This window comes from Vulpes lagopus, chromosome 8 (genome assembly GCF_018345385.1).
Source record: "Vulpes lagopus strain Blue_001 chromosome 8, ASM1834538v1, whole genome shotgun sequence".
Classification (NCBI taxonomy): Eukaryota; Metazoa; Chordata; class Mammalia; order Carnivora; family Canidae; genus Vulpes; species Vulpes lagopus.
Genome location: NC_054831.1, coordinates 14,928,660 through 14,956,043, shown reverse-complemented (window position 1 = coordinate 14,956,043; position 27,384 = coordinate 14,928,660). Strand labels below are relative to the sequence as shown.

The following is a 27,384-nucleotide window of genomic DNA, read 5'->3' as shown; positions in this document are numbered from 1 at the left end:
CCAGGGAGAATTGTGGTTTAACTAGTGGTTTGTGGCTACCAATTGAAAATAAGAGTATCAGCATGCTTTTAAGTTTTTCTTTATTTCAAGTTGGCTGCATGGCTTTAGGTATAGAGGTAGTGAAGAATGTATTTATGGTCTTCATTCTCCTAAAGGAGTATTAAAATAAGAGGCAAGGAAGTTGAGAGTACATACAGAGATGGTTATAAAGATTATAATAATTTACTTTAAGCCAAGTATATTGAGTAGTATCAAGAATTTGCTGAAGTCAGAGTACTCAAGGGAATGAGCTGGAAAAATAAAAGGTGAGCTCAGAAACTAGGCTGCATTAAGAAGAATAGGGCAGGGTATGGTCATGAGATCAACTGGTAAAATACAATGGAGGACACATTTATCAGAAGAAAGGAAGTCAAGGTCAAGAGTTGTATATGTGTACACGGAAATCAGCAGCATCGAGGCAGGGACAGATTTGGAGAGAAATACAGTGAGCCAGGAGCTACAGTCATTGAAAGGCGTCATACCCTGGGCTTGGAAGTTAACTGCAAAAAGGAAGAACAGAGGCTGGTGAACTCTGAAGACAGAAGATTGGACCCCACATACCAAAAAGAAAGACAAGGAGAACAGATTAGAAGTGACAATGAGGAGGAGGAGGTACTTGTAACTCATCTCATGCTCAACTGTTCAAGAGATGAAGGTGAATAAACAACCACCGCTCAGAGAGTTCCAGAAAAGACTGTCCTCTGGAGGGGGTCACATTGTACTCAGGACAAGAAAGTGAAGGGAGAATATAGATAAAAGGCTTAGGAAACAGAATGTTTTGCTGTCGGGGGACCGTGAGTTCCAGCAGACAGTGTTCATGAGTAAGGGGGCAGGGTGGGAGATGGGGAAAGAAACGGTTGAAGGGCATATAGTGAGAAGTGGCATCGGGCTTTTTGAGGTGATGGCATGTAATTCCTACATAAGCAGGAATCATGAGATCAACTGGGTGGGCTCAAGACAGACAAAGGTGGCCTACCCTGTTTGGGGGTAAGAGGGAGCAGTGTCAGAGGCTCCCTCTTAATCTTTGTAATGAAGGTGGAAGGTCTGACAAGTTACACAGCCTTGTTTCTTTGACATAAAAATCACTAGAAAACAATGTGAAGAGGCCGTGCTGAGAGAAGAGTGTCGGATGAACAGGATGGGTCAGGGCATAATGGAGCTCAGTTCATGCTGAGGCAGGCAACGAGGTGAGCAGTGGCAGTGAGGCAAGCGAGGCCTCTGGCAGCCTGGGGTTTCCCTGATGGGAGAAGGGAAGCCCAAGAGGTGGAAAAGGCATGCAGATGCGGAGTGACAGAAGTTGTCAGAGCTGGGAGGGGTCTTTCAGGCCGGTCATGCTCAAACATTATCGTTCATATGCCACATGAAAGATTTCTACTCACATTTTTACATTTTCTATTTGTGTCTTACATTTTCACAAATGTTAGCACTAAGATCTATTCACTTGAAAGAGGCGAAATTGCTATAGCAAGGTTGAATGTTCTTCTTTTTTAAAAATTTTTCCTGTAGGCTAAAAATCACTTGTGATCTATTTTTAATTATTTTTTGTGATCTGTTTACTGACACATTTGTGTCTGACTCTACTACTGACAGTGATTAGTGTCTTCTTCACTTTTGCTAAAAGCAAAAACTGGAAACTACCTAAACTGAAAAAGAGTTTATGTGTGTAATTCTTTTTATTTACTTGTTTATTTTTTAATTTAGTAAAACCATTCACTTTTTCAATATCTGAGAATAATCACCAAAAGACTGCCAGATTTATTAAATGACTATTGATTATTCTCATTACTTTTTTCCCCACATACAGACATATTCTTTAGTATGCCAAACTTACAGAGTTGGGAAAATTAAAAAATATTTCTAATTTCAATACATCTCTGACAATACAATATCTTTCCATAAACTGCTTTTATCTTATCATATTCTTTAAGTTTAGATTTAGCCTACTCAGCATCTGGAGAAACGTCTGCTATGTAACCTAACTAGAAGTACCAGTCATCACTGTCAAACCATCAGCCTAATCACACTTGCTTTCTGTCATAAAATGTATGGTTTCATTTTTCAATTCAAACAAATAGATTAATACACATTTTGGAAATATTATTAAAAATCACTGAGTAATATATTATGGAGTTTTTTAAATAGCTTACTAAAAACAGTTGAATCAAGATTAAACTGATAAGCTAATACAGTCTATTTCTATTAATTGATTTTGAAAGAGAGCACGTGCATGCGTGCATGTGCATGTGTGAGTGGATGGTGGGGCAGGGCTGGGAAGGAACAGAAGGAGAAAGAAAGAGAGTGTTAAACAGGCTGCTTGCCCAGAGTGGAGCCCATAGGGTGGGGGCTCAATCTCATGACCTTGAGATCATAAATGAACTGAGCCAAAATCAAGAGTCTATATTTGACTGACTGAACCACCCAGACATCCATATTTCAATAATTTATAGAATGATAGTAAGTCTATATGTTGTTTCTCACTACTTAATTTGAAATAATGCGGTGTGATTTGTAGAAAAAAAAAAAGAATATGTGACTTATGAAGCAAGAAGTACAAAACTCCTGGTAGTCCTTTGGTAAATGTGTGTGCATGTATGATTGAATTTGCCTTTCAGTTTTTGAAAGTCATTAAATAAGAATTATGTATATAACTTCAAAAATAATGCCATTAATTTTATGAGACACCATGATAAAGATTTTCCCCGTATACTTAGTTAAAGAGAAAGGTATATACCTATAACAACAAGTTGGTGTTGCAGCTAGGATATATATATATTTTTTATTAACCAGTTAGAAAATATTAAGAATTTCATAAGAAAAAAAATAAACTGAGCACTAAGTGGAATAAATATTTCATGATACAATTTGATAAAATAAGTCTTAACTAGCTTACTGAATAACACACACTGAATTAAAAACGAGGTAGGTAAAGCTTTTTCCACAGGATTTATCATTTGGTAACCCTTGAAAACATTCCCATTACATTTAATAGAATCTATGTCACTAACCTTACTGTTTCAGCTGTTCCAAGGAGCTTTTCTTTCCAGATAATGACACTTCCCAAGTATGAGTATTGAGAATAGCTGAACATAATTGCTTGTGATTAAATTTGTGAAAAAGGAGACATTTTTAGCATTCAATATTTCTTACCAATTCTCTCATTACTTCGCTCTCACCATTTTCTCCCACAACAGCAAAGCACTCTTTGACAAAAGTCAGGGCTTGGGAGAGGTGAGGCCATTAAACAGAACTGTCATCATTCCCATTGTCTATGCCTTCCCCAAAGGGGCCTACACATCCATTTCGATCACTATGCTTCAACCCTAATAGGAAAATGTATAAAATCAGGAAGAAGAGGAAGCTGTCCCCTGAGTTTCCCTTATTAAAGGGAGTATATCTTCCTGGAGGCATTCACACCCTAGAATGGTGTCCCAGACCAAAGTTTGGAAAGGATGAGTGCATTGGTTTTATAAAGTAGGAAACGGTTTTTATGAACTGGGCAGTGAGCAAAAAGAACCTAAATTGGTACCAGGAGACTATGGAAGTCGAGGACCGAGAAATTAATTCCCTTAAAACTATCAGTACAGCCACCCCTGGAACTAAAAGCTTAGACTCCCTGATGCCACAATCTCACCCCCACTCTTGAGAGGATGGGCTAAAAAGTGGTTCATGCTAAATAGAGGGATCAATGCAAAGGGAGGCCATTGTCCTTGGACCTCCAAGACTTCACGGTGTGGTTGGAAAGGTGGCAGCTCTCTAGCCATCCCACTGCTGTTTGGGATGCAGGAAAAGAGGAAAAAAAGAGAATGGAAAACAAATAGGGAGGGGATAAAATAAAGCAAAGAAAGTTTGTGGAGGTGAAAAGGATAGAATAAAAAGTTCAAAATTAGCATCCCAATTTCTTCTCCCTCCTGTTCAAATACTAAGTAGTATATATGCCGGAATCAATAACAAGTGCACAGGAAATGAAGATAGAGTTCATTGTAATCAAGAACTCCACGGGGAAAGGGAACTGTTTCCAGGCTCCTTCATCTAGGACTGAGACCTCTTGCTGCTTAAGTGGAGATGCTAACTCCTAAGACATGGGGTGCAGGTGTTACCTTTCTCCAGTGACTCAGGGAGAAAATATGCTGTTCTACTTTGCTTCACCTTGACCAAACAAACAGGCATAGAATGTCCATGCTTTTTAAACGTCACCTTTAATGATAACGATGATCTACACGTTGTTAATAAGCCACAGGTATGTCAGTAACCATTGCCTGGCTCTTATTTTGACATTTTATGCTTCCTTCCTGCTATGAAGGAGACAAGGACTCTCCATCAGGTGTGCCATAGAGAGCCCTGGTGATCTTTTGCTTTTGAAAAGGAATGAAATTCTCCACTTAACTATAAGAGGGGTTCTGGGAATGGAGAGTCAGGGTGTAAGTGAGTGGGCTCCATAGACGCATAATCTCAGCCAACAACAAGCTCTAAGATACTCTAAGTTATTCACACCAAAGGTTTGGAGGGGAGACACTTTTCCGATGGCTGTCATAATCAAACCATGGCAGAAATCAGTAAGGTAAGCCATAGAGTCCATGAGTCAGTGGGACCTTATTGTGTTCCCACTATGTGCCCAGCACTTGGGTGCTCTGAGGACCAGGAGACTTGGCCACTGCTCTCATGTTACTTAGAGCCTCATCTTTAGCTCAGTGTGATTTCTAGTGATTCTCATGGCCGTCACATCATAGGCACATATTCGGTTTTATTCCAATTTGTGTGTATTTGTGCACATTTGTGTATAAGACTGGTACAAATGGCCATGTGTCAGCATGATTGCATGTAGGCACATGCATCCATATGTACAGTTGTATATGTGTGCATTTATATCTATGAATGGGTGTCTTTATGTTTGAGTGACTGAATGTGACTATGTGTTTTCTTGTGCCAATGTGTGTCAGTGGGGTATATGTGTGTGTTTATATGTGTGTGTGTGTGCATATAAACAAACTCACCTATGTATCCTGAAGTTCTTCAACCCACCTGATAAACAGACCTTGCACAGTATCTTCGTATCTAGACTAGCTTATCAAGGTTGCTATTAGAGAGATAATTAGGGGATCCCTGGGTGGCTCAGCGGTTTAGCGCCTGTCTTCAGCCTGGGGCGTGATCCTGGAGTCCCGGGATCGAGTCGCACATCAGGCTCCCTGCGTGGAGTCTGCTTCTCCCTTTGTCTGTGTCTCTGCCTCTCTCTCTCTCTCTCTTTCTCTCTCTCTCTCTGTGTGTGTCTCATGAATAAATAAATAAAATCTTTTTTTAAAAAAAAAAGAGAGATAATTACATTTGTGCCTAAGAACAAAACAGTTCCAGTACTATCCCTTGATAATTCCTCTGCTACTGCCAGCACTTCCCTGATCTTTTTCTTAGTTGATCATAACAACACAAACTCTTCTACCTCTCACCGGGCAATGCCCAAGGGAAACTGGGGCTCTCTGGCTCTCAAACTCACTGTGCAGCTTCTCTCCCCAAGAAAGAATTTTTCCTCTCTTACATCATCTAATCAACTTCCTCAGAAGAGAAATTGAGGCTCCTCTCCCTCTTCTACTCTCCACTTTTCTTTCCACCACACTCATGTCCAACCTTGTTCTTTCCCATATAGGCTTCCACTTACAGACCAATCTATGTAGGCAGGTGTGGGGCTTGCACAAGTGTGAGTGCCATACTGTATTATTGAACTAATCATGCATCTCCATTAATAGGAGAGATGACAGATTTTTAAAAAGGAGGAAACATTTAATTTCAAAATCAGAAGCAATTTGGGCAAGTGAAAATAATTGTGCCCTAGAAAATACTGATACTTATCTGCAAGGCTTGGCATTGCCACCTTATTGTTATTATCACTCTTTTTATATATCTTTGGGAGAAAATGTTTAGGCCGCTGGCCCTCTGGGTGGGAATTAAGAAGGTAAATAAGGGCTCAAAGTCCTGTTACATTAGAAATGCATGAAAGGAAGTCTTGAGGTTGGGGAAGAAAGAGGGGAGAGCAGAAGTTAGGGAAAGAGGAATAGCATTTTGGGCTTTAGGTTACAGAGAAACTAGGCTTTTTAGCCAGACATTAAGAAATGAGCTAGTGTTGCTCAACACATATGGCTATATAGAAAGTTTGCTTTACAAAACACCTCTGGTTTTGGGGGAGGTCCATGTCCTGACAGTCCTTGCCCAGTTGTGACATTAAGTCAGGCCTGCTGGAGACAGAGAAGTTATAGAGCTACAGGCAGGTTCCTCAGTCTTCCAAAGAGATGATTAGTGGCCTTGATGACCAATGAGATTGGATCAGTCACTTCCTCCCCCACCCCGAGCCTCAATTTTACTCATCTGTAAAATAAGAATGGTGGTTCTGATGTTTTGGGATTGTATTGCCCTGAAATCACTCTTCCTTTTGCATTTTCTTTTTGCTTTTTTTCAAATACATCTTTGCTTTCTCCTCTGCTTGGGCTCCTGAGACTGGGAGAGAATTGAAAAACCAAATCTTGTGGTTCATTTCTTCTACTTAAGAGTTTTGGGGGTTTTTTGTTTGTTTCTTTGTTTGTTTTTCTCTCCAGTGTGTGGAATCAGGGAAAGTAGGTTTAAGCAGCTTTGTGGGTGGCCTTAAGCCCTGAGCCTGGGGGCAGCTCTCAAGGGGTTAAAAGGCTGACTCAGGAAATGGAGAAAAACAAGCCCAAACTTCAGTTCTGATCTCTTTTAGACGCTAAGCACCAGTAACTTCAGTTCTACATGCAGAAGACAGTTACATTTTGTGGGAAACTGAAAAGATGCCAAGAGGTCCAATTCAACCACCATGTTACCTGAACTTGCACTGTTCTAGGTATAGCCCTTTTGATTATAGCCTCATTTTCCTTATTTCAGTGCAAAATGACCAACATAAGGTGGGTAGGTCATCTTCAACCTTTGGCACGTTGAAATGAATCACTTTACATTTCATATTTAGTCATTTATAACTTCTTTACAGAAGCCTATACATGAGAGAGAAAAAGAGGAAGAGAGAGAAATATGTGAAAGGAAAATAATGTAGAAGAATAAAAAGGACACAGGGGCACTGTTGTTCAAAGCGAAGACTGCAGTTGCTAGAGACAGATTGTACATTGGCTCCAAGCTTCCTTGAAGGAAAAAAATAAAGGGAAATAAGGTCACATACAGCATGGTTAGTTTAAGATGTTAGTTGCCATATCCTCCAAGAACTAGAAGACTCTTGAAATGATTATTTGTGGAGCACCTATGCAAGCATGAGGGCCTGAGGGGAATCCACAGGGAGGAAGGTAATAGTCCCTCCTCTCGAGGAGCTAATCGGCCTCATTGTGGAGAGAATGCACATGGATGAGTGCAAGCACACTTCGAGATACACGTATAAGCATAGAGCATTCACGTAGCTGTATGCTAAAGGTACAAATTGGTCAGGAAAGGGCGACAAGAGTGCCTGGGTAGACAGAGCAGGTCCTTGGGGAAGGCTGGTCTTCATCTGGGTCCTGTAAAGTCAAATTGGCTGATGAGTCTTGGAGGAGGTCTTTGAAACTAAGAAAATGTAAGCTAAGGAAATGTAAAAATAAAGTTGTTTCCAGCAGTTCTGAGGAGACTACCCAGGCTGGAGAGAAGGGCTTTTCAGTATGACCATCCTCTGATGAGAGCTTTTTATATCTCACATAAATATAAACCAAACGATGGACAAACATTTTGTGTGCTGACGTCTCTTGGTGCAGCAAACGAGTCCTGTGTACCAGAGGTATAAGAGTCCAATCTACATATAGTATGTTTAAGTGATATTTATTAAGCAACTACAACATGCCAGGCATTGTACTATGGAGTATACAGTGACAAATACAATGTTTACCCTGTTTCTGCTTACTTACCATTTGTGGGGCAGTCCCAGTAACTTAGAAGACAAGAGAGTCAGGTCCTTCCTATGGTAGGTACAAACAGAGTGTGTCCAGGGAACCCAGTTACATTTCTCATAGCATGTCTTGAGAGTCCACTGGGAGAGTACTTTATTTAGAAAGGGGGCTAGCAGAGGCTTTGTATATTCCAGGAAAATTGAAACAGAAAAATAAGCTACTACATTTACCTATAATCAGGAGTCAAATACATTTTTGCCCTGCTCTTCAATTGTCTGGCTAACTGCATGGACTTCCTCCCCATCTATGTTTTTGAGCAAATACATGTGTAAGTACTTATTTCTCCATTTCTTATTTAAATACCCTTGTGGGTTTTTTTTTTTCTCATATATCTATCCTTCATTAGATTACATCATTCTCAAGAGTATCAAGAGTGTATTTTAGTTCTAATATCTCCCAATGCTGAAAATCTTAGGAGATGAAGTGACTTAGAGAAACAATCACTAGGTACCAGTCCCAGGTCTCTCATCAACTAGATACATGACATTGATAAGTTATCTCACTTCTCTGGGCTCCAGTATTTTCATCTACACAAGATTGTTGAAAGATCAGCTCTGGGGATCCTTGGGTGGCTCAGTGGTTTGGGGCCTGCCTTTGGCCCAGAGCCTGATCCTGGAGTCCCAGTATTGAGTCCCACGTCAGGCTCCCTGCATGGAGCCTGCTTCTTTCTCTGCCTGTGTCTCTGCCTCTGTGTGTGTGTGTGTGTGTGTGTGTGTGTGTGTGTGTGTGTGTGTCGTGAATAAATAAATAAAATCTTGAGAAAAAAAAAAGATCAGCGCTAATAACAGTAATAGCTGCCATTACTTGAGCTTGCACAATGTGCCAACCACTTTACATATGTTCTTCCTAATTATCACAAGGACTCTGAGAAAAACTAATTTCCATTTTGCAAATGAGAATCCTGAGTATCAGAAAATTAAGTAACTTGGTCAAGGTCACACAAATATTAAGTGGCTAAGGCCAGACTGCAATAACTGAAGTTCTGGGTCTTTCCTCTGCACCATAAAGCCTAAGGTTTTCCATCTTGCTTGACATATCCATGGTTACATACTCTCCAATGCCAGGATCCCTCAGAGTCCTGTTCCCTCCACAGACAGGAAGCAAAAGGAACAAGCCAGAATAGGAAGATCAGCTCTAAAGTGTCAGAACTAGACTCTCAAGGCTGACGCCATCTCTCTGGACTCTCAGAGAGAGTTTGGCTTTTTCCAGATGGAGGTGAGAGCATGTCCCGCTCCCTCCCTTTCTCCTGTTCCATATGCAAGCAGGGATTCTCATAGGAATTTCTATCTCTAGACCATGTGCTCATCCCGAATCCCTTAGGTGAACTAAGAGTTGCCCAAACAATCCAACTCAATGTATATGTGGATTTAGTGGAATCTGGTGGAGGTTAAAAATTATTATTCCTTATGGACTTAAATTTTAAACAACATCTGGAAATACAGTCATAGAATACACACACACACATACAACAAACTTGCCGGCATATGCCCAGGATGTATTACCCAGAAGATTGTAATAAGAGATGCAGTCCTAAAGCACTTTTGACTTTTTTATTTATTTTTTTCTATTTATGGTGACCATCTTTCCTGAACCAAAAATCAAAACAAATAGTCCAACACGTGATAGCCATTCTGTCTTATGACACATGAACAAAATTGTTTGCAATCAAGATGTCCCAGAAAATGTGGATATGTGGTTACCTAATGGGTGAGAGTCATGTTTTGTTTGTTTTTCCCTTTGTGGCCTTACTCTGCCCCTTTGCAAAGTATAAAACCTAGGGGGATGTCCCAAAGGCAGGGTTGTCTCTTAAAAAAAAATTTTTTTTTAATTTTATTGGCGTTCAATTTGCCAACATATAGCATAACACCCAGTGCTCATCCTGCCAAGTGCCCCCCTCAGTACCCATCACCCAGTCACCACAACACTCCCCACCTCCCTTTCCACTACCCCTTGTTCTTTTCCCACAGTTAGGTGTCTCCCATGTTTTGTCACCCTCGCTGATATTTTCACTCATTTTCTCTCCTTTCCCCTTTATTACCTTTCACTATTTTTTATATTCCCCAAATGAATGAGACCATATAATGTTTGTCCTTCTCCCATTGACTTATTTCACTCAGCATAATACCCTCCAGCTCCATCCATGTTGAAGCAAATGGTGGGTATTTGTCATTTCTAATGGCTGAGTAATATTCCATTATATACATAAACCACATCTTCTTTATCCATTCATCATTCGATGGACACCAAGGCTCCTTCCACAGTTTGGCTATTGTGGACATTGCTGCTATAAACTTTGGGGTGCAGGTGTTCTGGTGTTTCACTGCATATGTATCTTTGGGGTAAATCCCCAGCAGTGCAATTGCTGGGTCATAGGGCAGTTGTATTTTTAACTCTTTGAGGAACCTCCACACAGTTTTCCAGAGTGGGGTTGTCTCTTTTCTACACCATCTCTGGCCAAAGCTATGAACACTTGGAAGAAGTCAATTCTGAGAACTGGAATCTAGCCTGAAGAATTGCTTTTAGCTTTTGCTTTTGACAATGTAATAAATTTGGATGCCACAGGTTGTTTTTCTCCACTATGGCCAAGAAGAAAGGTGTCTTAGAAAGGTATGGGTTTTCAGCAGGTTCCCTTGTTCCTCTAGGGTAATGTGCCACTGGTATTGGGGCTGGGGTGATCCTAGGCACAAATAAGAAGAAAACATATCAGAGACTCTGCTGCTGCTATGAATCAGGCAGTAAAGTAAGAGTAAGATCCCAAAGTAAGAGACCACAGTTGCTGGGACAGACAGAGCAGCAATGTAGACTGCAGAATGAATGACTTTGGAAGTCAGGCTTAGTGGTCCAGTGACAGACTGTAGCCCACTTCAAGTATTGCATTTGGCAAGCTAAAAGTGTATTCAACTGCCTGAGAAATCCAGCTTCACTTTTCAACAAGGACAAGAAAAGTTCTCAGGGCATTTAAAAATGGATTTTTATGTTGGCAATGGATCCATCCACAAGATACTGAGCATTTGGATGGGCCCAGCTGTGCTTGATACTATAGAAGCGAAAATGAAATATAAGTTAGAGAGACCTGGTCCCTCTTTTAAGGAGCAACTTGATAAAATGAAAGGAATGTGGACTTTTAAGTGAGAAAAAATGGAATTCAAATCCCAGATCTGTCACTTACTAATTTCGTAAACTCGGCTAGTTACTTGATTTCTATGAATTCTGATTTCCATATTTACTAAGTTGGGAAAACTCCCTCATAAAGTTTTTGTAAAGTCTAAATGAGCAACATACGAAAAAGGCCTATCTACGCTGGGGAATTTAGAAGGTGTTCAATAAATGTCAATCATATAAATGTGGGCCTTTGAAGATCTCTCTGCTAAAAACCAACTATCCCTGCAGCTAACATCATACTCTATGGCAAAAGACTGAAAGCTTTTCCTCTAAGATAAGAAACAAGACAAGGATGCCCACTTACACTACTTGCATTCAACATAGTAGTAGAAGTTCAAGCAAGACAAATAAATTAAGCAAGAAAATGAAACAAAATGCATCCAAATTGGAAAGTAAAAAGTAAAATTATCTCTGTTCACAGATATGAACAGAGACATATAGAAAATCCTAAATATTCCACACACAAAAGACAAAAATAAAACAAACAAAGCAGCAACAACAACAGAAACCCAGAATTAATCAATAAATTCAGCAAATCTGTAGGATAACAAAAATTAAACAAAAAATCAGTTTTATATTTTTTACACTAACAATGAATAATCCCCAAAGGAAATTAAGAAAAACAATTTCATTAACTACAGCATTAAAGAGAATAATATGCTTAAGGATACATTTTACAAAGGAAGCAAAAGACTTGCACACTGAAAACTATAAAACATTGCTGAAAGAATTAAGAAGATACCAACAGGTGGAAAGATATTCTATATTCATTGGCTGAAATGCTTAACATTGTTAAGATGTTAATACTCCCCAAAGTGATCTATAAATTCAGTATAATCCCTGTCAAAATCCTAATGATCTTTTTTATAGAAAGAGAAAAATTCATTCCAAAATAGAAAAATTCATGCCAAAATTCATATAGAGTCTTAAGACACCCCAAGTAGGCAAAATAATCTTGAAAAAGAACAGAGATGGAGGTCTCTCAGTTCCTGTTTTTAAAATTTACTGTGAGGCTACAGTAATAAAAACAGTGTGGTACTGGCATAAAGACACATATATAAACTAACAGAATAGAAAAGAGAACCCAAAAGTAAGCCCTTATATATATGGTCAAATGATACCCAAAGCAGTTGCCAACACCATTCAATGGGTAAAGGGTGGTCTTTTCAATACATGATGCTGGAAAAACTGGATCTCCACCTGCGAAAGAATGAAGTTAGACCCTTGCCTCATATCACATACAAAATATAACTCAGAATGGACCAAAGAATAAGAGCTAAAACTATAAAACTCTTAGAAAAGAAAATAAGAGAAAAGCTTCATGACATTGGATCTGGCAAGAATTTCTTGAATATGACACTGAAAGACATATTTATTTAATATGACAAATAAAAAAGTGGATTACATCAAAATTAAAAGATGTGCATCAAAGAATGCTATAAACATAGTAAAGGCAACCTACAGAATGGGAGAAAATAACTGTATATCATATATCTGATAAGGGGTTAGTATCCAGAATGTACACACAATTTCTACACCTCAACAACAAAATCAGATAACCAAGTAAAAGATGAACAAAAGTTGAATAGATATTCCTCCAAAGACATATGACATATACAAATGGCCAATAACCACATGAAATGATGCCCAGTGTCACCAATTATTTAAAAAATGTAAATCTTCCACAATGAGATGCACCCTAATATCCATTAAGGCGGCTACTATATATATATATATATATATATACACACATATATACATATATACACACACATATTCAAAATAATTGAAAACAAAGTCTTTTTCTTTTTTTTTAAACAGATTCTTAAAGAGATTTGCACATCTATGTTCATAGCAACACCATTCACAGTTGCCAAAAGGTGGAAGCAACCCAAGTATATACTCAACAAATTGTGGTGTATACATACAATGGAATATTTGGTCTTAATAAGAAAGAAAATCCTGTCACATGTTATATGCAGCATAGATTAAACTTGAGGACATTACACTAAGTGAGATAAGCCAATAAAAAAAGACAAATATTGTATGATTCCATTTTAATGGAGAATGTAAGAGTAGTTCATAGTTACAGAAATAAAATGCTTTTCATGTGCTAGGGGCAAAGGGAAATGGGGAATTATTATTCAATAGGTACAGATCACAGTGCTGCAAGATTAAAAGTGTTCTGTAAAAGGATACTGATAATAGTTGCACAAAAATCTAAACACTTAATGTCACAATGATACTTAAAAATCATTCAGTGTAGTTAATGTACACTTCAAAATGGCCAGAACAGTAACTTTTGTACCGTATACATTTAATTTAAAAAAATTTAAATCCCTGTCAACCAGCAAAAACAAGAGAAATCTAAACACCACAAACACTATAGGAGTTTGGAGAACTGAGAAATATTTCAGGAGGACAAAAGAGTCAAAAAGAGCTTCATGGAGGATTTGTGATTTGAGTAAGGGACAAGGAGGTGAAAGGATATTCCAGGAAGACAGAGAGTATGGGCAAGGGGATATAAGAGCATGAACATGGCACATAGGAGAAAAACAGAAGGGACCAGCCCAAATATATAAAACAGAGATGTAAAGTTGGGAAATAATGAGAGAATAGACTTAGGATGGGAATGTAGAATGGTAGTATAGACAGTCTTGAGTAACCCCCAAGGTCAGTTATTCAACCAGGCTCCTTGGCCGGGCCCACCCCCTCTGAGTAATGAAGGCCCCAAGGAAAGGTCAGTTCATGTGTGTGCAGGGCCTATCACAATACCAGGAAAAGAAGAAGGCGAGGGTGGTTAGGGAGAGAGTGGCAAACATGGTATACTTGCCACCGAAAGCAGATTGTGTTTTAACATCCTTTTCCCCTATGTAACAAAGCTATTTTCCATAATCCTAATGCAATGAAATAAATACATTTCACGTATGGATTAAAATTTGGACTCACCAAATAAAAATTATTGAATCTCTCATATCTCAATCTTTTTTACTGTTTTAAATTTGAACCACAAAAATTCAAAGGGGTCACAAAGAATGATAGAATTAAAGTGGCTCAAGTTATATTTCTTCATCTTCGCAATCACAGTACTATTATTGTTTATTTCTTATCCACTATTCAAACACAAAACTATGTACTACCACCGACTATGTACAGGGAATATATTTGAATGATTCATTATATATTCATTCTGGAAATAAACAGGTATACTCAGTCCACATGGGGCAGAGGCCAACTGCACAACTGAGAGTTCTACAAATTAACTTCCATATGGAATGCAATGTTTGTTAAAAGGAAAGTAATAAAAATGAGCCAATTTTAAGCTTACATATGTATTATTAAAACTCAATAGCAATTGCAATAATTACTTAGAATGTAGGCCAACAAAAGAATCATCAGGAGGAGCATTTTATCACTGACATTGATTAGAATTGCCAGTACATGGTGATAAGAAAATGCTGGCCAACTTTTAGTTAGTGTTATTGTGATTTTTTAAATTCTCTACCCCCCCCAAAAAAAACCCACAAAAATATTATTACCTATATCCAAAGCAGAGCACTGACACTGCCCCCCAATCCTTTGGTATAACACTCAAAGGAAAATCAATTAGACGATGCAGAAGAGGAAAGAGTTAGCACCAGCAGCCAGCTTTCACCATGCAAAGCAGCTTAGTTACACCTCATACCCTTTCAATGACAGAGCGCTCCACTGGCCTCAGGAGTTTCTTCCACTTGAAGTTCCATCAATTCATTCAGCATAGTGCATAATTTCCTGGCTAATTCCTGGGCTAATAGCCACAGCAGGAAAGCACACATAGAAAATTCATCTGTTTATGCTTTGATTTCCAAAGCTAATGGTTTATTTAACTAGCAAGTTATTTCTTGGTTACAAGCCCCTAATAGGCTGAAATTGTGTTTGGATTTCATAAATTGAATTTCACAAAGCTTGCATTTCAAAACAATATGTCAAGTTCAGCACATTCTTACACAAACATTTCTAATCAAAGCATAAGGAATAAGGTTTTATTTGTAAATAAAGCTGCAAACAATCATCTTTTAGATGAGAAGAGTAACTCTACACATATTAGTTCTACAGATGTCTATTGAGGGGAGAAAATACAAAAGTGATTAAAATAAAGCTGTTGTTTTAGAGGATTCAAAGGCTAGAAGAGATGGTCATGACAGGTAAGTGTTTATCAATTACCACCACCACCACCTCAACAACAAAATTATATATACCAAAGCCTGTTCAGTATCTTTTGGAATTTTTGCATGTGTCCTATGAGAGCACCTGCAGCTCTGTCCCATGCCTCAAGGAATGACACTAGTCTACCTGGCTATGTTTCTTAGCCATTTCTCTTCCACTGACTGATGACACTCCTTCAGACTTATGATAGATTACTTTTTTACTCTAATTTAATATCCAATTCAGTCTTTTAAAGCTTTCTAGTTCCATGATCTGCATGTGTAAGTCTGCTTGGCCTCAACCTGTGATCCAAGATCCCCAACTGGGAGCTGTGTCATGAGTTCCAGTTGCTGAGGGAAATTCAAACTTCGAATTGTGTAATTAGTACTGTGTAATTAGTACAGTGATGGGTAAAAGTATAGTTGTAGGGCAGGGGCGGAGGGAAGGTGTTAAAAGAAATTGTGCTCAGGGGTGCCTGGATGGCACAGTCAGTTAAGGATCTGACTTGGTTTCAGCTCAGGGCTTGATCTCGTGACCCTGGGGCTTGATCTCAGGGGTCATGAGATCAAGCCCCATATTGGGCTCCTTGCTCAACAGGGAATCTGCTTGAGGCTCTCTCCCATCCCAATTGTATACTCTCTCTCTCTCTCTCTCTCTCTCTAAAATAAATAAATATTTTTTTAAAAAGAGAGAGATTGCAGTCAACTCTATGCAGGCATCAGGAGTAAGTTCAATACCATCAAAATCCAGCAAATATTTACTGAACATCTAACATGTGCCAGGCAATGTGCTGAGCTCTGAAGATGTAGCGATGACAAATATACAGAGTGGGCTTTTAACCTTCAGTATAATAGTCTTTGTGGAAGTCAGATCTTAAAGAAGCCTCTGTGTGTTTCTTTACTAAAAGGGAGAGATAGGCTACAAGGGAGTCATAAAACAAGAAGATTTAACTTACATTAGGGGTCAAAGCCACATACTTCTCAAAGGAAATGCCATCTAAAGCTGAGATTTGAAGTTTGAGTAGAATATTAGATAGGAGAAAAGGGATAGTAAGGGTGGAGGGAATAACAAAGTAGAGAACATGACACGTTTGAAGGAAATACAGAATTCTACTATGAATAAAGATGGATATCAGGAGAAGAACAGGGTTAGGATGATGTTAACGAGGTGAGCTGAAGAACGAGGTAATACTTGAACTAGATCTTGAATGACAAATAAATTTTTGTTGGAATGAAAAAGGAGGAAGAATATTTCAGGATGAAAGAGAGCTACATATGCAAAGGTGTGTGTGTATAAAGCTCCATGCCATGTTTTGGTAACAACAGGTGGTTTGGCATCACTGGAATGTTTAGTGCGATGAGTAAAGATGAAACTAGATAAATAGGCAAAGATCAGATCAGCGGCATCTTGATTAGACATGTTCTGAAGTTTGACTTTGCAGTGCTAGGAGAGGGAGACATTGAAAGCCTTAGATTAGAAAAAATGTATAAATGAATCTATGCTTCAATAAATTGACACTGGTGACAGGGAAAGGACAGGTTCAAACCAGTGAGAAACCTGCTACAATATCCAGAAATATGACAGTGAAGTTTGAAGCTATAGTAGTAGTATCAGTGCAGATAAAGAGACAGAAAAAATGTGAGAACTCTTTAAGAGCTAGAATCGACACAAATTAATGACTCATTCTTTGGTTGGAAAGGATGAAGTGGGAAAACAAGGATGATGCTCAGGAGCCAGGCTTGAATGACTGTAACCTTTCATTGGAAAAAGTATACAGTGGAACAGAAATAGTTTTAGAGTTCAGTACCAAACATTTTTTATTTGGGCTCCTTTGGTCCATGCAACAGGCTATTGGGAGTGCTTAAGAGAAAAATCCTTCAAAAGAAAGTTATGATGAAAATCTTTAGGGAATATAGAGTTTAAAAAGAAAGAAAAAACCAGTAAGTGACTTAGAAGGAAGCCCTTTGCACACAGTGAGAAGAGGAGATATTCAAGCCAGCTGATAGGAAGAGGGAAGATAAAATGAATATATGAGATACAACACAAAAGCCAAAGGAGAAGACATTTTCATTAAAGGAAGTGCCAACTAGAGGTACAAATAAGAGATCAAATAGGATGAAGGAAGAGGAGGATTTGGAAATTAGAGAGGAGGTCACAGAGATCTCTGATGGACTGGCTTCAGGTGTCTCACCTTTAGAGAAAGGTAGTGGCTCACAGAACCATGGTCCACATAATGTGATGAAACCAATCAAATTGAAGCCTGGAATGAAGCAAAGGAAAAGAAAGCTGTAGGTTGAGAGTGGGGCATTAGAGCTTCATATTGCAAAGGGAGAACTTATTAGCATGTGATCATGGGAGAGGATTGGAAGGTCAGTCACTGAATTGAGGTCAGGAAATTACCAACACAGGCACAGTAGTCATTCAAACTGAAAGCAAAGGTGGTGGAGAGTAGTAGTCTTGGACAAGTATTATCACCCTTGAATAACGTGAAGAATTAAGCCCGAAGTTTGGTGGAGTGGTGAGAAAAAGTGGGGAAGATTGTGGCTGAAAGCATGTATCCCTGAAGAAGGGTTTAGGAAGTAGGCGTAGGAGTAAAACTTTGCAGTGATGGGGACGTTGTGATCAAAGTCTCAAAAGGGTGAGCAAGTTCCACCTGAGAGGCTGCAAGCACACTAGTATTATCAAGGACAATGCCTAATTTTATTTTAGGAGAGATAGAAATACTTTTTAATAATTTAATTTTATAATGGAACAAAGCTCTGTAAGGAACTGCAAGGAGAATTGAAAGAGGTCAGAAGTTTAAGAAGAAGCAAGCCAAAGAGGAAGATAGAAAATGAGTGAACTATGGAAATTTTATCTTGACCAAAGCCAAATAAGGCCAGGATAAGGGGATAAATAGAAACGGCTTCAATTCACACTTTCAGATGAAAATCTGTCATAAATTGTTTCATTGCTGGAAGCTCATGAACTTTTCAAGTGTAGAATTTGTGGCCCAATTTCTGAAATTTCTCTTTCTCAGTCTGTGTTGAGTTGAAACACAGAGATAATTCACACATTTGCTAAGTGTTTATCCTTGCTATGAGAAGCAAGCTGGATTTGATTATTGGCATATCATATCCTTATGTACCATGGACATAGTTCTGTATGTTCCAGGCCCGTGCTCTACTCCATAAGCATATTTCTACATCCAGTCGTAACTCATGTTAACATCTTACACAGATGTGAGTTTTCATAGTCAATTTGAATGGCAAAATTGCCGTAAAAATTATAGATAGGATGAACACAGCTTCGAGATTTTTGGCCAACAAATGCGACTGAAACCACATTATCCCTTCCCTTTGTTTAACCTAAATGAAAAGATATTTTGACATTTCAGTGAGCTGTTCTCATTTTATAAAAAAAAAATTAATCTGGGTATTTTTTTTCCCATTCTCTCAACATTGGGTGAGTTCCATTTCTCTTTCTGATTTCATTAGCTGCCAGAGCACAAAAAAAACCCTTTCATTTTCCTCTCAAACCACCCACTTGGTATCTTTTATGCTTCAGCAATCCACACACAGATCACTCCCTCAGCATGGCTGCCTCATTAAGAAATACAGAGAGAGGGACTTCGAGCGTCACCTCCCAAAGGAAGAATCAGAGCAGTCACACAGCCAGTCCCCTGGGTTTGTAAGGAAATGGCTTTGCCCCAGCCCTCCCTCCGCAGAGCAGCCCTCTCATAGTGGCTGAAGCATGTCCAACGTGTCAGAATCTACTTGGACTCACTAGTAAGGCCCTCAGAGAAACAGCGGGTGGGGAGCAGGGGAGAGAAAGGCAGGGTAGATAACCAGAACCTCATTATTGTCATCATTTGCAAGCTCAGCCTGCTTCATCCTTCCTTAATGGAGTATGAAATGGGAGACACACCATCCCCTGTTAATCAGCGTAGCATTTGGCCTGCGTAGCATCATACCCAGTGCCTAGGCCTGCATCTCAGGTCAGTATGAGAAGCAATGATGATCTGAATTAAAACTTGGGGAGATGATGGAGGTGAGGGAGCCCTTCCCTGGCACAGTACCTATGTGTAAGACTCTCTTCAGGCTCTTCACAATTATCTCAGGGATTGGATCCCATAACATTCAGAAGAGTTTTCAGCCCTATTGAGGCTATCCTGACACCTGAAATTATCACAGCGTAAAGGCACTGGAGTTCCCCAGCTTAAAAGCATGTATGTGATCCTCTAAATCTTAGAAAGATGATATGAACATCAAATTGGATAGACTTTATTATTAAGATGAAAGAATTACAATCTAGAAGGTGTGGCAGGACTTTGGAGATCATTTTATTATTGAGAGCAGAGTCCATTATGAAACTGCCTGGATTTTGGAATGAGGCAGAAATGAGTCAAGTTCTGGTTCCCCTATTTCCTGACTATGAAAGATTGGGCTAGTTATTTAGCCTCTCTAAGCCTCAGTTTTCTCATTGAGGTAATAGAAATTATGATATATAACCTATAGAGAAGTTTTAAGGATTAGATTAAAGGAAGTAACATATATTAGAAATATTAAAGTGTATTTTACGAGTGTCTCTTTTTTTTCTTGGATTATTTCCTATTCTCTGGGAGGGTTCTGAAGGAATGAGATTGAAAATGTATATTTGTTTGGAAGATAAACGGAGTCTGACATCAGGTAAGGGACCATACTCTGTGAGAAGAATCTAAGAAAAACATTTCAGGAGAGGAACTGACTGTTGTACAAAATTGGTGGTAAATGGAAGGCAAGTTAAAGAAGATGGGTAAAAACATGAGGGTGACAAAGATGATCAATTAAGCCACCTGGGCTTGAGTCCTGGCTTGGCAGTTTTTCAGTTGGATGGCCTAGGGTAATTTAGCTTCTCTCTACCTCAATTCACTCATATGCAAGAGAGAAATACTAATACACCTTCTAGGCAGGGTGACCAAATATTCAAATACTTTTATCCTTCCAACAAGGACACTTGTTAGAGTAAAAAGAGATTCTATTGATAATTATGCTGAAACAACAGGAGTAAACCAGAATACTCTGCACAAACCTAAACACTCTGTTTTGGAGGTAAAATGTATTAAGTGACCTAGGACTTCCAATATGCTTTGAGCCATGCCTGCCATGTTATAAGTACTCAACAAACATTGCTATTATTTTTACAAGTGACTTTTTCTGGTCTAGTCACTGAATCTACCTTAGTCAGTTTCCTTGTTGCCAAAAGGGGATTCGAGTAATATCTGCTACATTGAATTATTGTTAAGGATTAAATTGTATAATGCTTATGGAGCACTTTCCACAATGCTTGGCATATAGTCAATACTAAAAAAAAAAAAAAAAACACATTAGTATAACCAGATTAAATGTTGGTGTTGAGATGAGAGAACTAGAAGGACTCTAAAACTTCTGAAAATACTCTCTCTCCATCAGTGTGGAGTTGATAATTCACAAATTTGCTAAATGTTTGTCCTTTCCAATAAAAGAAGCTCAAAGGAAAATTTAGATACATAAAGTAAATTTTTACTTTAGTTAATAGCGTGACTATAATGTAATCAAAGGAGCATTGATTTTTGAAGTAGAAAAATCTTTGTCTCAGTTCTAGATTCATGTTTACTAACTTTATGACTTTGAGCAGGTCACTTAACCTTCGCAAGCCCCAATTTTCTTATTGTTGCCCAGCTGCCCAGGATTGCCAGGTAGATTAGCTATATGTAAGCTGTAAAATATGTAAGAATGAATGAGACTATGTTTGATAATGATGCCTTTTATTGTAGTCCTATCCTGGCTAATGAAGCGCTTCCCAATCTTTAGTTGTTGTGCCTTCTGAAAAAATGAGGAATAAAGTAAGACATTATCTTCATTATCTGCAGCCCCTAAAGGATGCTCCCTACTTGCAATTCTCTTCCACTTGATACTGCTGGGCAGTTAATGTATTCCTAACAGATCGAGGAGCACTCTAGGCTATAGAAAATGATCCTACTGTCCTGTTTGATTACTCAAACTGCTTCCTTTACTTGATTCCTGTTTCATTCAATCAATGTTTCTGCACCGCCACCACCCCTGCCCCCGAATTTACCCTATTCACGGATGGCCAGTTAAATTCCTCCTTCTTAGCACAAACATTAGCATATCTAAAAATTCACATTTTAATTATGATTTAGGTCTGGGTTAAGTATATCATAGGTACTGAAAACATCATTTCCCAGTTTATACCATTTACCAGGCTATTTCTTTCACACTTCCAAGCATATAAATGTTGGGTATGCATACACACACGCGCGCGCGCGCACACACACACACACACACACTCCAAGAGTTCAGTCAGTAAAATGGCCAGATGGATGTTATGGGGTTTACATATGTAACTTATAATTATTAGCATTTTTGATTAAAGGAAGACTTATAAACAAATTCTAACCTTCGTGCTGGCCTCTACTCTACCTCATTCTCTTCCACCTCTCATGTAGGTCAATGTCAGGCCAGCAAGGAAAAGTCCTTTGATGAGATCTTGGACTCCCTTATGTTCAAAAGGTTAGAACATTCCTGAAATTCTCTTTAATTACAAGGCAGCAATTGATCTTACTAAGTAAATGGAGCTTGATCTTTGGGGTTAGAATTCTTAGTAGTTCATCCGGATGAGACTAAAGATAAATAGTTATGGGAGCATGTTGTGAAGTGACTTAAATGACTTAAATTTTTTTTAAAAAATGGGTCAACTTTATTTTGTTACTTTAGAGTTTAAAAGCCTAATTTTAGGGACTTGGGTACCAAGGTACCCAGGAACAGAACCACAGATTTTAAAAATGTTTCCAACAAGTCTGGATCTTAACTCTCATGTTTCAAATCAGCTGGAAAACAGGACAAGCACTGAGTTTTCTATATCACAGGTAGAAGTACAGAACCACAACTGTGCAGCTGGCAGTAGAACAATCTGCCCCAGCAGGCCATCTTCCAAAGTGCACATTGGCACAGAGAACATCCAAAGGCTGAGAATTACCCAGTCAAACTTTTAGCATTACAAACAGTTCAGCCATTCCGGAGGGGTAGGGGACTGGGGGAACTGGAGCTTTAAACATACATCTGTATAGCAGCACCTTTGCAACGAGGAACCTCTACAAAAACGATGAGAAGTGGAAACCAAAGCTCTTGACATACATAAGAAGCAGATCCACAGGGGTTCTGGAACTTGGCTTAGTGACTTAGTAAAATGACAGAATATTTAGAATCAAGTGTCCCAACATATCACATCTTCCCACATTGAATAGGCTGCAAAAAAACACTAAGTGAGGAGAATGGGAGGGGAATTCTAACGGTCCACTTTTATCCAAATGTAAAGGCAAGTGCTCTTCCAGAAATTGGGAGGAAAATGAAGTTTTAGCACCAAACTTAGTCAGAACCTTAGAGAGATGTTAGCTTTCTGTTATAATCTGAGGAGTATAAATATATCAGTAAAAGCATTTATTCATGGGGAAAAGGGCATTTGTAATGCTTTATAATAATCAATTGAGAAAACTTCCAGTTAGGGAATAAGCCCTGCATATTATGTTCATATCTCTCTTAGACACATGTGCGCATGCACATGCATACACAAACACAATGTTCTCACTCTCTGTGAAGTCACACACTCACCTCAGGATAATTTTCCTATTGTCTCTCTCAGGGGTCCTCCTTATTCTTCTCTTCCTTTTCTCTTTCCCACCCTACTTTGCTCCCAGTTAGGTTTCCTAACTCAAAGGACCTCTCAAATGCACAGGCAAAATTATGAAACAAGCTGAAAGCACCTGGACTTTGATAACAACTCCAAGGCAACGTTAATGACATGGTATGACTAAAGTCATCTGTGGAGCTCAACATGGTGGACATTTATTGAACAAGAAAGATTTGTTAAAACAACTGAATGCTGACTTTGTATCAACATGTATCCTAGGCTCTGAGAATATATTTGTGACCAAGACAGAGAAGAATCCTGCCATCATGGAACTTTCATTTTCATAAGAGAGGCAGATAATAAACAAACCAGCAGGAAATATAATACATTCTCAAAACTAATCACTTCCATTAAAAAATATTACCTGAAGTAATGAAACTAAGTTACCAGGACTAGGGGTATATGGATAGGATACTTTTAAAATAGAAAGGCCAGGGAGCCCTAAGGAGGTGACATTTAAGCCGAAAAAGATAGGTTCATACCAATGACAACCCTTAGAAATCAAAAGCAGATGCATTTTATTCATATTCCTGAGAAACATTGTCATCTTTTCTCCTTCTAGGCAAGGAAAAAGCTCTTTTTTCATACAAATAAAAACAAATATTCCCTCTGCCTAATGAGGACAGTAAGTTTTATTGAAGTATAAACTGGTTGATGTATAAATAAATCCCAAGATTTCAGTGATTTGAGAAAATAGACATTTATTTTCTTGTTCATCTGAAGTCCAATCCAAGGCTAGAGGCAACTGGGGTCAGAATGGTCCAAGAGCATTTGGGGCATTCACTTGGCAGAAGGATAAGAGAAAGCATGGAGTATCACAGGGAAAATATTTTAAGGCCAGAAATATTTTGTTACATTCCATCAGCTGGGATTCAGTAACATAACCATACCTGATGGTAAAAAAGCCTGGAAGAGATGGTTTAGCTGTATGCCTGTCCAACACCTAAATGGATACCTGCCTAGCTCTGCCCCAATGAGGCAGAAGGAAAAATTACCTTATATTTTGAGAGAACATCTAGATTGCTGTAGGGAGAAATGACTAGGCCCAAAGTGCAGCGGATGCAGTTTGTTTTGTTCATTCTAAGGGATGAAGAACAAATTAATTTTTTAAAATAATAGCAACCATAGCAATAATTATAATAATATAATGCTTTAACAAGTCATTAACTCATTTGACCTTCATAAACTCATATGCTTGTTACAAAGGCAGGGCAAATACATTATTTCATTTTAGAAAACAGTGAAGTAAGAGCCAAACAATTTTTTTAGAACTGAGAGAATCTAGCATATTGTTTAACCTAAATCCATTATTTCATAGTTGAAAAAATTATCATTTAAAGTGATGATGAAGTTTATCCCCCAAGGGTATAAAATTAGCCGTTGGCCAAACTGGGGCTTCAGTGAGGATTTTATCATTTACAAATCAATGATTTGTCTTTGTTTCTTTTCCCTTTAGGAGGCTGGGTTTTAATATCTAAGACATATTAGTCACAGGAGTGCTAATGGAAAGGAAAGACCTGGAAAAGATGCAGATTCCTGGGCCCCACACATTGAAACTTCGAGTCCATAGGTCTGGAGTGAGGCTGATGGCTGTGCAAGTAGCCTAAGGGGTCACCCCTTGGGAACATTGCTTTAGTCATTGTCATAAGCTTTCCTAGGAAACCCTTAACTCTGCTGTTGGAGATTGGATGTACACAACATAGACAAAATACAGTTCATACAAACAAACAAAAAATGAAATATAAGAACTTAAAACTTAAATCATTAAAACCAAGAATAAATAGGCATACAATCTGATTTCTGATATGAAAGACTTATAAATTAAAAGTATGGAATATAGGGATCCCTGGGTGGTGCAGCGGTTTAGCGCTTGCCTTTGGCCCAGGGCGCGATCCTGGAGACTCGGGATCGAATCCCACATCGGGCTCCCGGTGCATGGAGCCTGCTTCTCCCTCTGCCTCTGTCTCTGCCTCTCTCTCTCTCTCTTTGTGACTATCATAAATAAATAAAAAAAAAATTTAAAAAAAAAGTATGGAATATATAACCAAGTAAAACATAGCTGTAATTGCAAAAATGTTAAAAATTAAATCAACAATAATACCAATGAATTTTCTTAATTTTAAATTCCTTTTTTTATTTTTTGACTTTATTACTAGTTAGAATTATCACTCATTCTTTGTTTAAAAAATAAACACTATAGAAAAACACAAAGAGGATTTAAAACCTCCTAAATTACAAATATTATAAGACAATATAAATCTTTTAACATATAGCTTTCTGGTCTTCTGCATACATACACGTGAACATATAGGCATATATACATATATACTACAAAACTGGATATGTTGTTAATATTATATTAATCGATCAAAGGTAATTTAACAGCATATATAAAATGCAGAGATATAAATTTAACATTAATCAATAATAATATATCAAATTATGATAAAAATGGGGAAATAGAAAATAGAAAAAGGAAGTAAAATGTGCTAATTTCTTAAGTAGGAGTTAAGACATATGTTACATTTTTTACACTGACAACTAGGAAGACCAAATACACTGCTTACCATTTGAAATGTTTTTTTTAACTCCATTTGAAATGTTTTTTTATCAGTGGTTTCAAAATTTAGTTTAGTAGATTGTACACCATTATTTTTCAGAATAGAATAAGCTACACTATGTATAAAATAAAATATTATTCAGCCCTAAAAATTAAGGAAATCCTGTCACTTGCAACAATGTGGAGGAACCTGGAACACATTATGCTGTGAAGTAAGTCAGTCACAGAAGGACAAATACTGCATGATTCCACTTACGTGAGGTATCTAAACTCATAGAGTTTATGAGTTAAACTCATAGAGGCAGAGAAAACAAACATGATTGTCAAGGGCTGGGTGGTGGAAGAAATGGGAAGCTGTTATTCAGTGGGTATAAAGTTTTAGATATACAGAAGTAAGTTCTAGAGATTTGCTGTACAATTTAGCACCTATAGTTAACAACATGGTATTATGCACTTCCAAATTTGTTAAGAAGGTAGATCTCACATTAAGTGTTCTTAGCACAAAACAACAACAAAGAAAACAAAGGGAAACTCTACAAGGTGTCGAACATGTCGATTACCTGGATTTTGGCAATGGTATCACAGGTGTTTGCACATGCCTAAATGCATTAAATTGTACACAGTAAATATGTTCAGTTCTTTGTACATCAATTGTACCTTAATAAAGATTTTTTAAGAATATTAGAACAAAAAAATATTAGAATGCATCTTACCAATAACGAGAGTAGATTTCATTTAATTGAACATTTTTCATCTTATGCCTACACACACACACATACACACACGTACTGGACCACAAGTCTAAAACCACTACATTAGTAGAATGACAAGAGAATTTATAAACAAAGCTTCACTGGAGGTGATAAAGAAAATGAGCAAAGTTCCTTCACAGCCTTCCACTTCTTTGCTCAATACGTAATGTTCATGTCCCTCAGAGTTTATCTTGGCCTTCTTTACTTCCTCATTCTACAGTTTTATTCTAGGCAAACTCATAGTTTCAATTGTCTTCTGGTCATGTTTGGTGACAGTGCCCAGAGCTCTCCTAGGCTATAGACTGACAAATATCCAACTGCTTCCTATATATTTCATTTGCTTCTCATGTAAACAGAACTCAATGTATCTCCACTCACAAACTTACTCCTCTAATGCTCTTTCACTCGCTACATCTTCAGTCACCACCATTTACTTACCCAAATGAAACCTGGGAATCATACTGACTTTTTACCTTTTTCAACCAAGTTTCATTCAAGGAATGCTAGTTCCTCAGCATTCAGTAGGTCGTATACTCTATTCACCTCCACACTAACACTGGAGAGGGTGTGCTAGGTCATCCTGATGACAGTTTCATTGTAAGCTAAAGGCCAGGAAATCTGCTTTCTCAGTGAAAAGTACCTGGACTTTCCAATCACCCTCCACCACCAAGGACGGATATTCCTGCTAGACTCCCTCGACTCTGAGGGATCCTTGAAAGGTCCATCAGGAGGGCTTGGTTCTCAGACTGAAGCCCACAGCCTTCCCACTGCCCAGACTTGTCTGCTGGGCTGATGGGTTTGACTATCCTGTCCTGTCTGAGGTTGGTTTCCACAAAAAAAATGGAACCTGAGAACTGGTTTCTTTTACAAGTCATTTATTGGAGAGAATACTCATTAGGAGAAGGGAATGAAGAAAGAAGGAGCTAAGCAAGGATGTGTCCTCTTCTGGACACCCTGGTCACACAGGAAGCTCTGAAACACCACTCTGCCTTGGATCCAGGAGGCCAGTATTTGGCATCCTCACAGTCATTACTACAAGCTGCCTTGATATGACAGC

At 38.3% G+C, this 27,384-nt stretch overlaps 1 long non-coding RNA gene across 1 annotated transcript in view; it reads right to left on the bottom strand.

Moving 5' to 3' along the window:
- Positions 1 to 14,902, bottom strand: part of LOC121496699 — a 64,377-nt gene extending 49,475 nt beyond the window's left edge. The window contains exon 1 of the long non-coding RNA XR_005989314.1: positions 14,809 to 14,902. This is a non-coding gene — a long non-coding RNA (uncharacterized LOC121496699). The remainder of the gene's footprint in view (positions 1 to 14,808) is intronic.
- Between the last annotated feature and the right edge of the window lie 12,482 nt (positions 14,903 to 27,384).